Source organism: Oculina patagonica, chromosome 3 (assembly GCF_052425735.1).
Source record: "Oculina patagonica isolate OP01 chromosome 3, crgOcupat, whole genome shotgun sequence".
Taxonomy (NCBI): domain Eukaryota; kingdom Metazoa; phylum Cnidaria; class Anthozoa; order Scleractinia; family Oculinidae; genus Oculina; species Oculina patagonica.
The window spans coordinates 6639157-6653219 of NC_135760.1; the positions used below are offsets into that span (position 1 = coordinate 6639157).

General features: G+C 39.5%; 1 long non-coding RNA gene and 1 pseudogene across 4 annotated transcripts in view; one reads left to right on the plus strand and one right to left on the minus strand.

Annotated features, from left to right (window-relative positions):
• Positions 1 to 4776, minus strand: part of LOC144645240 (uncharacterized) — a 25796-nt gene extending 21020 nt beyond the window's left edge. For 2 of the 3 annotated variants that reach the window (XR_013569238.1, XR_013569240.1), the window contains exons 1-2: positions 4712 to 4770; positions 1699 to 1831 (exon numbers count right to left, since the gene is read on the minus strand). This is a non-coding gene — a long non-coding RNA (uncharacterized LOC144645240). Of the gene's footprint in view, positions 1 to 1698; positions 1832 to 4711 lie in introns of all 3 variants that reach the window. The other variant, XR_013569239.1, reaches the window with a different exon arrangement.
• Positions 1 to 13799, plus strand: part of LOC144645095 (uncharacterized) — a 17283-nt pseudogene extending 3484 nt beyond the window's left edge. Inside the window, exons 3-12 of the transcript XR_013569223.1 lie at positions 848 to 906; positions 1738 to 1867; positions 2767 to 2811; positions 6498 to 6598; positions 7494 to 7648; positions 8818 to 9164; positions 10027 to 10063; positions 10696 to 11546; positions 12163 to 13157; positions 13610 to 13799. The product of XR_013569223.1 is annotated as an uncharacterized LOC144645095 (transcript). The remainder of the gene's footprint in view (positions 1 to 847; positions 907 to 1737; positions 1868 to 2766; positions 2812 to 6497; positions 6599 to 7493; positions 7649 to 8817; positions 9165 to 10026; positions 10064 to 10695; positions 11547 to 12162; positions 13158 to 13609) is intronic.
• Positions 13800 to 14063: the final 264 nt, after the last annotated feature.

Consider the following 14063-nt stretch of genomic DNA (forward strand, 5'->3'; position numbering starts at 1 on the left):
ACATTTCCTCCTATCTTTTAAAACATTATTACTACTTAATTAATTAAATTTTGGTTAATTATTTTTAATACATTACTGCTTAATTATAATAATTATTATTTGACATGGGGTGTCCCAAACGGTGGAAGAGTCAAATGCTAACTTAAATAATGTGTTTTCTAAAGTTGAAAGCATTCTCTGGCTTAAAATTTGTTTTAAAAAAATTATGAGCTTTCGATTACCAAACTACTGCAGCCTTCAATTAATGAAAAAAAATGGTGTGATAGAATGAATAAATAGAGTTAAAATGTAAATGTATGTAAAATGTAAGTAAGAATTTATTAAATAAAAGAAAACTTTTTTTAAAAGATTGTTGTCCGCTTCAGTTGTCATGACAGTGTGCCATGACTTGAGAGTTTTTGATATGGGGTAGACAACCTTGTCAATAACTCTTGCATTTTTTGAAGTAATTTCAAACTCTTACTGGTAAGATTTGATAAATATCATAACTGGATGCAAAAAATAAAAAAACAAACAGTCAAGTCTTTCAATTTTTTTTCTTTTGCTTTACAACTGTTAATATGTAGTTTTCCATTTAGAAAAATCTCTGATGGATTTGGCTATTATAAAATGTGCATTCAAACTGTACTTTAAGTCACTTATTATAATATTTATTTTAATATTTTTTTCTCACTGACATTTTCTTCTCTACTAAATTATTGTCTGAATTATTTCTTCTAAATTATATACTGCTTTTGATTATTTTTTTTAATTAGTAAAATTTATAGCACTACCTCTATTTGTTTAACTAAATATTGTGACAGTACTATTTGAAGCTAACACAAAAATCTGGTTCTATCCTCTTTAGAGATCTCAAAATGGAGAATATTCTACTGGATGAGAGTAAAAAGAATATCAAGATAGTAGGTAGGAAAATGAATACCGGTAGTTTTGTAAAAAAAAAAAAAAAAAAAAAAAAAACAGAAACCTTCACATTATGGCAGACTATGTTTTGTTCTTGGACAAGACAGTTTACTCTCACAGTGCCTTTCTCCAGCCAGGAATTTGATAACAACTGGCAAATAATACTGCAGCTACAGTGGGGGTAGGGGGGGGGGTAGGTAGCATGTGATAGACCGGGGCAGGTGGGGTGGTTGGTTGGGGGGCTTTTCTTTTTTAAAAAAGGGGGGGGGAAAAAAAAAATTTTTTTTTAACCACCCAGGGGGAGAAGTCAAGAAGTAATGATGATGATAACGATGATCATTGATCTAATATTTGACCTTTAAAAATCTATAAATTCCCTAAAGTCAACATCTAAACCCTCCGTACAAATCAATATATCAAGCAGACATATGATGAGAATACTGGGGAATCTTTATCTTGACCTACCATAATTCTCAAAAAATTAATATGATAAAAGGCATGTATAGCAATAGCAAGGATCAAAAATTATTAAACATTTTAGCTTAAAAGTACAGAAAAAAATAACCCTTCATTTTCTAAGAGTACCAAAATACCAATCTGACAATTTGCTAAACATTCTTTTTGGAAAAATTGAAAATCTTACAGCACTACACAAAAGCACTTCTCAATGGCTTTCAGTTTTCTATGGCCACAATAACTATTGACAAAAAATCTATAATGATTTCAAATGATCTAAATGTTGGAGAGGGTAACTTGAAAAAAGACAAAACTTTCTCACAATCCCTTGTCACTGACCTCCCCTATTAAAGTCCTATCTCCTCCACTTTCCTGCAGACTTTGGTCTCAGTAACATCTGTCGAGGTGAAGAACTCCTCAAGACGCAGTGTGGCTCTCCAGAGTATGCTGCCCCAGAACTGTTCAAGCGTGGCTGTCGATATGGAACAGAAGTTGATTTGTGGAGCCTGTGAGTATTAGGTAGCCAAATACATCACTAATCTAACATCCACTGACAGATACCCAGGGGGGGACAGGGGTGTCGCGCCCCCCCTCCCCGCTTCCCATACATTTTACTCCTGGCTCCTGCCCCTTTTCTTTAGTGGTGCCCCCCTTTTGTGCTATTGCTATTGCAAAATATAACATAATTTGGCAAAATGTTTCTCAATTCTCTCCAGTTCCTGCCACCTTGGGAATCCAGCTTCCCACCCTCTCTTCTCCTACCTCCTGTGACACCTCCCCCCCACCCCCCTATTCTTCTAGGCTCACATCCCCTTGTCCCCTCCACCAGGACTGGCAGCCAGTACAAGGAGATCTATAAACGATTGTTTGGATTTGTTCTGATTTGTTCTGCCTACATTGTTCTTTTTGTTGAGCATTTGATTAATTATTTATGACATTTTCAAGACTAATTTTATTTGACCCCACAAGCTTGAAGCTTTAATCTTCACTTATTAATAAATCTTAAAAATCTTTGGGTTTTTTCCGTGCTAATCACTACATCTTTAATTTCTTTGAAAATACCAATAAAGGGGCTCATGATTTTAGGTCCCATTGTATAACGCTTTTTTTTTTCTTTTTTTATATACATGTATATGCAACAAGGCTTTCGATGTTCATTTAATGACTGTTAATATATATAAAAAATATATAAAACCAAGACTTATTTTCTGCAGGGTCAAAACTTAAAGTTAACTTACTTATAAATTTTGCCACAAGTTTTTGTTTTTATGCTTAGTTATGTTTTCATGGTTACAAAGGTAAAGCTCATTCAAAAAAACAGTTGGCTAAGATCAAAATTCTTCATCTCCTGTTTAAAATAACTTTTGTTCTTTTTTCTCAATACAAACATTTCAATTTTTTTCACAGAGGTGTTATAATGTATGGCATTGTTGTGGGAAGGCTTCCATTCAGGTAGAAGTTATTTTAATTGTCTTATGAATATTGATTTGTAATTTACAGTACTGGTCAAATCGAAACTTTAACATCCACCCCCTGAGCAACCCAGGGGCATTTGAACTTTCAAAGTTTTAGTTGCTCAATTCCCATCCCCTGGGCAGAGCAGTAACTAGCCCGGTGGGGGGGGGGGTACTTGGGTAAATTTTTGTTGGGTATGTGCCGCTGGCCTCTCAGAACCCCTACCCCATTATAGTCTTATTCTATGGCCAATTATAGACCCCATCTTAGTCACTTTTGGGTAAATTTAATTTTTACGACCCCAACTAAGTCACTTTCTGGGAGCTGTTTGTCAAATATTGAACAACAGCAATAAATACGGTAACATTTTTTTTGGCGAATATTTCATAAATCACAACTTGCCAGATTTTCGTACTCTCAAAATTGCAGAAAAGTGTGACCCCATTCTAGTCACCCTATAAAAAATGCTTGAAATGGCGACCCCATTATAGTCAGTCCAGTTGTGAAAATGCGACCCCATCCAGCCGCACATCCCCATAAGCCCATTTATAGGAAGTGCCCGCCCCCCCCCGGGGTAACTAGCAAGAGGCAAGACCAAGGTTCTTCTTGCCTCATCTAGATTGTAACTCAAAAATTTAAAACAAAATATGTTTAGTTGGGAAACTAATTTCCAATTGAACAAGATTGATTTGTTTTTCAAGAAATACCTTATGAAAAATGATTAAAAAGAGTTTCAGAGCCATCTCCAAATTGTCTGGAGGGATGCCCCAGACCCTCCTAGCAAGACTATGCCACAGGTCTGGTTACAGCCCTGCTGGACCAAAAATGGTGTTAAAACGACCCCCTCCCCCCCCCCCCAAGTGCAAAACAAAGGGAAAAAATCATCACACCTCTATACCTGCCAACTTTTTCTGGGTCAAAGGCGTGAGATTTTTATCCTGAGAGTGCCAGGATTTCCGAAGACGATACGACCATGTTCGAAGTTTTCCAAAGACGTTCGAAGTATTCCGAAGACATTCCGAACATATCCCGATCCCAGTGCATGGATGTGTTTTGCTAAAGCACAACCTCGTTCCTAAAGCTTTTCTTTTAAAACTCTGAGATTGCGGCAAAAGTATCATCATTTTCTCATTTCACATGGAGTTTTCGTTTCTCACATTGGTTTAAGTTTACATATTTTTGGAAAGTTTGTTGATTATGGTTGTAATAACTCACATTTTCCAAACAGGCGTGAGAAATTGGTTCGTAAGGGTGAGTTGGCGTGAGATCGTAGTTTTCAACTCACAGGTGTGAGAGTTGGCAGGTATACACCTCCCATAGGTGTCAAATTCACTACCCCAATAAGAACCACTGCAGTCAAATTCCCGTCCCCTGGACACATCAACGAATCAAAAAAAGGGATGGACCATAATGGAGTATGTCTTGTTAACAATATTCCGGCAATATTAAGCTAGCTTTCCATAAATGCAGAGCACATGCTGAAACTGCCTATCCCCCTTTTCAACAATAATTCCTTTGGACTTTTTGAGAAATGCAGTTAAACATTGTTTGGGGAAATATCTTGTACGAACTTCTTGTTTTAAAAGAATAGGCCATTTCCGAGTTACCTCTTGCCTTCATTTATATGAAAGTCAGTTTCACCTTCAGGTCCATTTTCATGCAAATCAGGTCAAATCAAACTCGTTTTTATATAGTGGTTTCGCACGTAGACTCGTTTTAAAACAAAGGCAACTATATATGATTGACAAACCAGTACTTGGCCGGCGCGCGCACTAAACCTTGGAATAACAAGTTAAAAACGCGAAAAAGTTGATTATTCTTTCAGAAAAAGGCAGGAAAGCAATTAAAACAGCTCAATTAAAGAAACTGCAGCTAATTTCACAAGAAAACAACTTACACTTACCTTATTTTCTGCGCGCGAGAGAGTGCGTCTTCGAAGGGGATCATCCTTCACAAGGCGTTCCAAAACGTTCCCGGAGGACTGGAAGAAATTTTGATGACATCCCGGTTTCCCGCGTTTTAAAACATTCCCGCGCAAAAGTACTTAGGCCCTCAAATTATTCTCGGGACCTTTTTTTCAGTATTAAATTTCTCTTTCTTTAACGTTTTTGGACAGCTTTTATATCTGCTAACGGCAATGATCACATCAGCTGCACAGATAAGTCTGTTGCAATCCCGCGGTTGTAATCATCCGCTGGCGAGGAATGGTCGGGGGTGGGGTGGGGATGTCCCAATTACCATCTCTATTATTCCTGTTTCTTTAGTATATATCAGTGGAGTGCTCTTAAAAAATTAGGGCGGGCTCCTTCTGAACGCAAATGAAAGGTGCGATTCATAATTGTAAGCCTGGTTCTTTCTTGAGGTGATTTAAAAGACAAAACACTAAAGCCTGGTTTTCACTAGAGACGCAAGCACAAGCGCAAGGATAACAGCTCTTATTATTCAACACATGCGCGCGCTGCCCATATATGGTCAAAATGTTAACGATATCTGTCATCCGTACATAACAGATATCCTGCGATATATGTAGGTTGCGAAGATTCGTCCGAAATCTTGTAAAGCGCTGCATAATTATAGTTTTTATTTCTGCAAAAAGTGTTTCGTTGGCAATTTGTTGAATAATAAAACAATTATCCTGCTCAATCTTGCGGAATATCGTCTGATTTTAGCCAACTCGGCCTACGGCCTCGTCGGCTAAGTATCAGGCGATATTCCGCGCGATTTCGCAGAATAATTGTTAATTATTATTCAACACATGCGCGCGCTGCACATATATGGTCAAAATGTTAAAGTTATCTGTCATCCGTACATAACAGATATCCTGCGATATACGTAGGTTGCGAAGATTCGTCCGAAATCTTGTAAAGCGCTGCATAATGACAGTTTTTATACCTGCAAGATAAGTTTCGTTGACAATTTGTTGAATAATAAAACAATTATCCTGCTCAATCTTGCGGAATATCGTCTGATTTTAGCCAACTCGGCCTACGGCCTCGTCGGCTAAGTATCAGGCGATATTCCGCGCGATTTCGCAGGATAATTGTTAAATATACGTAGGTTGCAAAAATTCGTCCGAAAACTTGTAAAGCACTACATAATTACAGTTTTTCTATCTGCAAAATGTCTTTTGTTGACAATTTGTTGAATAATAAAACAATTATCCTGCTCAATCTTGCGGAATATCGTCTGATTTTAGCCAACTCGGCCTACGGCCTCGTCGGCTAAGCATCAGGCGATATTCCGCGCGATTTCGCAGGATCATCAGTGTTAATTATTTCATCGTGAAAACTGCGTCGACGCAAGCAAAAGCACAAGCGCATTGCATTTTGATGCTCGCGCTTGTGCTTGCGGATCAAAAATTGTCCTTTTTGCGCGATTGCGCTTGTGCTTGCGTCGGTAGTGAAAACCAGGCTTTAGATATTCGTCTACGTTAGACAAGCAAGCATAGTGACCTTAGCTGATCTCAGTAGCACAAGTATTAAAGAGTTTTCTGTCGATCTATTTCTTTTTTTCTCTGCATACACACAGGAAACCTTTCCACAAGAAAACACTCCTGCATTCTCGCTTTCTCCAGGCTCTAATCACACTTAAAACTGGTTATCTCCGATTCTATTCCACTCCAATAATTTTTAAGCGAAGTTGAACTGCTTCTCACAATCGATCTTGATTGATTTGCTTTTCAGAAGCCCTCATTATGGCAGCAGAGGTCGGAATGATTTAGTGGATCAAACGTCTCGCGGGCTCAGTTGCACACACAATAAATATTTAGTGCTTCTAACGCCCCGTAAGTAAAAATTAAAATTTTCTTTAAATTTTCCTTGATCGTCATATTTTTGTAGACTTATTTAATAATGCCGCCAAATTAGAATTAGTAGATTAGCAGCTTGATTCGCCCTTGAGGAGGTTATTCTGACATTTTTAAAGAATTCGATTGCAGACAGGCTAATTTTGGGGCTGTTGTTGATGGCATGCCAAAGGTTGACAGTAAAATTGTGTCTTTCGAATGTTAAACTGCCATAAAAGACGAATGATTTGTATCCGAGTTGTATCGCTTGCAGGATTTTTTGTCTGCGGTGGCAAACTTCAATTCGCTGAACTTCGCTGCGGGGGCAAACTTCAATATAGCTACAAGAAATAGCCCAGCAAAATCAAACCGACTATGTTTAAAATTTAGTTTTCTTGGCGCAGCAACCTATTTCACCCGAAAAGTACGTAGGGGAAAGTTCGACTTTGCAAAAATCGGGTGTTACAAGTGAAATTTTTCGCAACTTGCAATGCAACGTTTGTTGCGCAAGAAAAATTATCTCTTGTAATATGGCCTTTATGTATCATGATTATACATTTGCATGCGCCATTTTTACGCAAGGTACAGCCAAATAAGGGCCATATTGTAAACTACTGGGCCACCAGTAAACTATGTTACCCTCGTTAAATAAAGTCTTATTATTATTATTATTATTATTATTATTATTATTATTATTATTATTATTATTATTATTATTATTATTATTATTATATTTTAGAAATTGGTTAATAAAGTGTTTAATTTTTAAAAAAAAAAAATTATTATTATTATTATTATTATTATTATTATTATTATTATTATTATTATTATTATTATTATTATTATTATTATTATTATTATTATTGTTCACTAACTTTATCTGACTAATTTTCAGATTGCCGTGACTTGCTGAGAAAGCTACTGGAGCCCAATCGCCACATGCGTTTACCCCTTCTGGATGTTATGGTCCACCCCTGGGTAACTGTGCAAGGGACTGCACCATTGGTCCCGTACGCTGAACAACCCATTGACGAACAGCTTCGGGATAAGGTACAAAGCCGTCTATTGAATTGGATGAAGGTTTTAACAGCCATTACGCTAAACAAATTTGAATGTTGGCAGTGTGTAACATTTAACTGTCATAAAACGAAAACCTAACTAGCAACAAGGCCAATCGTCCCGCCTGCGCACGTAACTTGTGGCAAGCGCGGGAAAAAATAAAACGCGTGAGCAAAATTACGCATCTGATTGGACGAAAACCCATCATCTATGTTCTGATTGGTCAAGGCACGTTCCACCACGTTTTTCAGTCCGTTACAGTTGTCACCTGACGTAAAACCAAAGTGAAGTCATAAGCTGTTTTCAAAAGTCATACAATCAAAATTAAAACCAACTAACCTCAAAACAACCCGGTCATATCTCCCACCCAGAGGCAAAGAACTTAGCAACCTTAAAACAACAGAACAGGAAGTTTTAATAGACGTTGCCATTGGGCTGAGTAGCGCGTCATTTCATCTTGCGGGCTACTCAAACATGAACGCTCCACAAAAGCGCCACAATAAGAGAAAAAAAGGGCGAATTTGATTAAATATTCACCGCGGTCAAACGTCTTATAGTCAGGCAGTTTCTCTTTCTATTTCGGGGAATTTCGTTTATGTTACGTAGTCGCTGAGTGTAAATATATTTCCATTTCCTCGAATAAGTGAGTATTTTTACATTTCAAACGCTCCGCAACCGTACCAAATGCTTTGACAAATGGCGCCGACAAGTCCGTATTCACCTGTTTTCAAACACCTACAACTTTTTTAGTAAAGCTCCAAAAAATCAACCATCAGAATACCGGTTAAGTATCGATCTTTGAACAGTAAAAATTAGAACCTTATCTTTGAAGTTCTTTCCTTATTTTCTACATATTTCTATCGTTTGACCGCGGTCAAGTTTTAGTAGGGCCAACTAAAACTGTCATTTCGCAGAATTCAGAGGGGGTTTCCTTACGATAAAACAACGGTACATTTCAATGATTTTTAGCATTGAGTCCCCCCACCCCCCCCCCCCACCCCCCCGCAAAAAAGCTGAATTACTGTTAGTCTCAAAGTTTAGCAGATATTTTTCAAGCCTTTAAATTTCTAAGCAGTTTCCACTAAAGGTCGAAAAAAACTGTGTAAAATTATTTTGAAAGATATATTTTTAACGTGTCACCATAACTTTGCCCGCACTAGGTCCTGGAGAAAACGTCACGACTCATCAAAATCGATAAATCTAAGATCCTTTTCCACGTAAATCAGAAAAGATATGACGCCATTTCAGGAGTATACAATCTTCTATTGGATGAAGAACTTCAAAGTTGGTCCACATCAAACAACAACGGTAGAGGAATGAAAGCAACGGACGGCGAGGAAGATTCTACCATCCGGGTATCTATTAAATCTGTCACGAGTGAAGTAAAGGAGAATGGTTCCCAGGGTCCCGATAGTGAGAGCACGACCAGTTCTGAAGGGGAGGACTCCCCCACCAAGCAAGACTGGGGGCAAGCGCCCACACGGAAACACATGGTCCAAAAAGCAAAGTGAGTTGTGTTAAAAAGCAGGTAAAGTTTTAATGCTTTTAAGTTGAGTGGCACGGTTTGGAATTTTTTCTAGGCTATCTTATCAACACATTTAATTAAACCAATCATAGAATTTTCGGATATCCTATACCAGGAGCCCATCAAAGTTGATGGGCTCCTGCCTATACTGATAGTTTAGGACGGCATACGGTCATGCCGGAGTAATTGAACAGTATGTGTCAATCACGATCGCTTTAATAAGGCAGCTGCATTTGAAGGGGTTCCTTTTCTCGTGGATAAAACGACGATCTACTAAGATCACTCAAAAAAAGTTTAACAAACTGACATTTCCTTCAAATTCTGTTTTAGTTAGGCTAAACTGGAAAATAAACTTGGTGTCGTCCAGTTCGGTCTGTAAGCAAAGTGGTGATTAAACAAATCGGACTCTCGCTTCGTGGTCATCCGAACTTGTTGATCACTCTTATGATCAAAGACCGAATTGAACTCCACTTAGTCCTATTGCCATAGTAAATATGAAATGAAATGAAAGACTTTATTAAAGTTTCAAATCTTCTACAATTTTAAGAATAGATGTATTTTACACTTAATGCTGATCGCCAGTTTATACCAGTGATCTAATGATCACTGATTGGCCCTTCAGGATAAATAAAGTTTTTATTTATTTATTATTTCATTATTTAGCTTAAAAAAAATATTGGGGACACTATTTATTATGGACACTATTTATTACTATAATTATGGAATCAACAAATTTACCACATAATTCCACGGTATAAGCCCTGCTGTGTATTATACAAAACACTTCACGACTGGCTACCAAACGACTGCCATGATAAATCAATTGCTATTTTTTCATTTTCAGTTTCAGTGAACATAAGCCTGTCGCACGACCAATGGAGGTAAGGAAGGGCCGTGTGTACGTGTGTATTTTCTGCTATAACTCGAGACCTAGACTTGCTCCAAGTCGCTCGTTAGATTCGCAGGCGACCGCTGGATACGGAAACGGAGGGCGCGCGCGGGGATGAGAAACAAAATGGCGGAGGATCATTCCGAGCTTTTCCTAAGTGTTTGTTTTCCTTCGCGCGCACGTTCGCAGAAATGAATCCCGCGCGATCTCTCGCGCGCGATTTCAAAGGTGATTTTACTCAAGTGGTCTTTCTCGCTTGATTTCAAAGCGATTTTATTTAGTAACTATAAATGCAAAGAAAAACGAGCGACTTGGGGCAAGTCTACTCGAGACGCTACTGACCACATCAAGAGGAAAGAAAACAAAAGCGAGAGAACAACTTACTACATTTCCCTATTTCGTTGGGGAATGGCGTGGGGAGGGTCCGAGTCTAATTGACCAATCAGAAATAATCAAAGTTTTCACGTCATCAGTATACGCTATGTTGCTTGGCAACAGCTCTGCCAAAGACGGCAAGCTCATATCTGAAGAAGGCCGGGTTTGAATTATGTCCCCTTGTCTGTCCCCTTCTTATTTTGATTTTTTTTAAAGTGCTTGCATCACAGATAAACTTTTTTACCCCAGGATCTGAGGATCAGAGGACTCAGGATTTGTAGCAGCGAAGCCCGGAAGAGACACTCCCAGGGGTATCCCCACACCAGGACACGACCAAACACCGCGAACGCGCAGCGGGCACCAGAGGAAACGACGCGTTCTCCAAAACAAAACATGGGTCCTTCTCGCGCCTGGCAAAGGACAGGCAGAGCAAGATGCAAGTCGTGCATCCCGCGATTTGCGCCCAAGTTTGACAATGGGCTGCAAGGGAAGCGGATCGCGATGTCCCCACGGGTAAGGCAGGACCCGGCGCTTTTAGCTTTCCAGTGGGAAGCAAAACTTCAAACTTTGATCTCAGAAGGAGGCGAAGAAAGAGCTGATCATTCCAAAAATAGTGCGCACACTGGCCTTAGTACTGCAGAGGATAATTGCGCGGAGTCGGAAACTGTTATTCCGGCGGACGTTCGAGTCGTGAAATCTGACATGAACCTCGAGCAAAGAGGTAGCACGGAAAGTTGGAGGCCCTTGGAGTGCACAAGCGCAAGGAATTGTCATTTAAGTGGTACTCTTGGGGTAAAACAAAGCACCGAGTCAAATAAACCGGAGGGTAACAAAACTACGCAAACGCCACAAACTAACCAAAAGGTCATTTCTTCAAGGGGCTCAGTGCGGGCACCAAAAACTGGGACTAAGATATCTCCGTCTTCACTAGCCGCCCAAAACACCAACAGAGCTGTGTCGCCTTTGAAGACAAGTCAGTTTGTTGATCTTGCCGACTACCACAAACACGTACCCCAGCCACCCAAATCACGCATTGCAGGACTGGGTGGCCCTTCAAGGCCGGTGGCTAAAGACGATAAAACCGATAGAAACATTGACAGGTACGTTGTAAAAAGTAAAAATATCGCGTCCGACGTCCTTTGGCCAATCGCAGCGAAGATGTTCCGTTCTCGGCCAATCAGGTGCGACCAAACTCACTTGTGATTTGTTTCACGCTATGTTTTCCGCGCTTTTTGCCAGTTACACGCTTTTCTGCTCTAAATTGTGATTGGTTATTACATTGTTTGACATTGTGACGTCACCAGTTTGACTTCGCCAGATAACTGTGATAAGCAACTGATACACAAACGATTGATTCTTTCGTTTTTCCTGAGTTACGCAGGAAAATCCTCTAATTTGTTTCTTACACATTTTCAGTTTTCTTTGAAGGCTACAGTAGGTCAAAACCTTCATGGCTAAAGAACGAAAAGGAAGGCAAAGAAAATGACAATTAAAACATCAAGAATTCAATTGCAAAAAGGAGACAATTCGCTGTGATTGGTTTTGACACGGAAGCAAATTTTATAGACCAATTTAATCTGACAAAATAGTTTAATTAGTTGAAGCTGCGAAAAACGCAAAACAAAATATGTTGCAAGTAACCGTAAAAGCCGCTATTCTTAGTCATAAAATCGAATGATTAGCAAACTGAATCACATCATTCGTGTTTATTTGCAGTTATTCTGCTGCATACAAGTCTTTCATGAAGAACAACAAACCGCAACATCTTCGCCTGTCGATAATGCAGGCTCAAGAAATTCTTCAGCACGAGTCCAAGTTTCATGCCAAATATGGAGAAGATGAGCACTGAAACCAGCGCCAGTAACGCAAGTAACGCTGACTCGAATAAACAGTCCGAAAATCAGGCGTCACGCTGCGGTCACGCAAACATTGGGACGCCTCCAAATAACCCAGTACAAAAGAAGGAAATTAAACAATCGCTTCATAAACAAGGTTACCTCAAAGGGGTAGGCTTGAAGGTAGATCAAAGGGAGTTAAACGCTTGTGGAGTTAAACGGGAGAAAAAAGTTGAATCGAATCACGATCATCTACTCGTATCTAATCCGTCGGTTGAACGAAGTCTTTACGACGACAACCCGACCAACGCCGATCGCGACAAAGTTGAAAGTACTGAGGTTGAAAGTACCGATCAGGAAAGTCGAGTGATGGAGATTCGTCTGAAACCGAAGCAAGAAGAATCACTGAAAAGACAGAAAGAGAAAGAACAAACAGAAGGCCACGAGAGAGAAAGAGTCAAATTTCTTAAAGAGCTCGAAGATCAAGAACGCCAAAAGATCATCGCAGAATATCTACAACACGTGTATTCACAGTACGGCAAACCGACTTCACCGCGTGCCGGTAACAAAAAAAGTGAACACAACACACGCGCCTACACGGTATCCAAACAGGGCCGTGTCTGTTCAGTAGGCACTAGACAAACAGAGGAACATAATCCTGACGTACCCCAGGTGGTTACAAGACCAGCGCCCATCTGGCATCAGACCGCGCGCGGCTCACCAGGGGACAAGAAAATCTCTTTCAGGGCAAAGCAGGGAATCACTGGTACTAACGGTGTGAGGTTCTTCAACGAGTGGAACAACAGTTTGTTCACTGAGTACATCAATAGCCCTGGTGGCGAAGGAGAAACGGGAAAAGAAAAGGACAAACTACAGGTATCGTGTGTGTTTTTTTAACCCAACTCGTCCGAAGGAACTGTACTGAAGACTGAGAAGTGATTTGAGGAAGGGAGAACACTGGGGAGATGAAGCAGAAACTAGGAGGGGTCTGGGGAGAGAGGGCGATTTCTCGAGCCAGTCCTTTTCCTCTGCCACAGACTCGCATCAGCCCCCTCCCGAGTTTTTCTTTTCCCCAGTGTTCTCTCCTCTCAAACCGCCAAGGCCACTCGAAGTAACGACTTCCCACCGATGGCAAGCACGGGAAAAATTGGTTTTCGGCTTGTAGCTGATGGACCAAATTGACAAAATTCTTGCTCTGATTGGTTCGCTCAGATAATTGATTGGCACGTTGCGTGATTTTTTTTTTCGGAAGCTGAGTGAAATCATACAGACAGTGACTCGTTTGGAAATAGCCCTTCATTGTTTGTTTTCTTTTTCTTTTTTTTAAGAACGCAAGCTGTTGGATTGAACAACACCTAAACGGAGTCCTGGACGAGTCATCAGTCAGAAGAGTTCCACGCAACCATCAACAATTTATACGAAGAGAAACATGACAAACGCATCATAAAACGTAGTGCTTTAAAATTGTTTTTGCTAACATTAATGGAGTCAAAGACAAATGTTTTACATTTAGAGAAAAAAGACAAAAGTCTTAAAGGTGTATTTTTCTACCACAGCTAATGCGAATTTGAAAAGCTAATACAAGAAAGCCATATTTTTAAGAATACATTCAGACTAGATATCATTTTTATTGTCTTATCTGCAACAACCTGCTCTCGTTTAAAAAAATTATCGTGAATTCAAAGAATTCCTGAAACGTATATTATAACCAGAGAAGAGGGTTGAACCATTTTTGACTATTTTAAATATTGCAAATGAATTTCTCAACAGAACGAAAAGTAT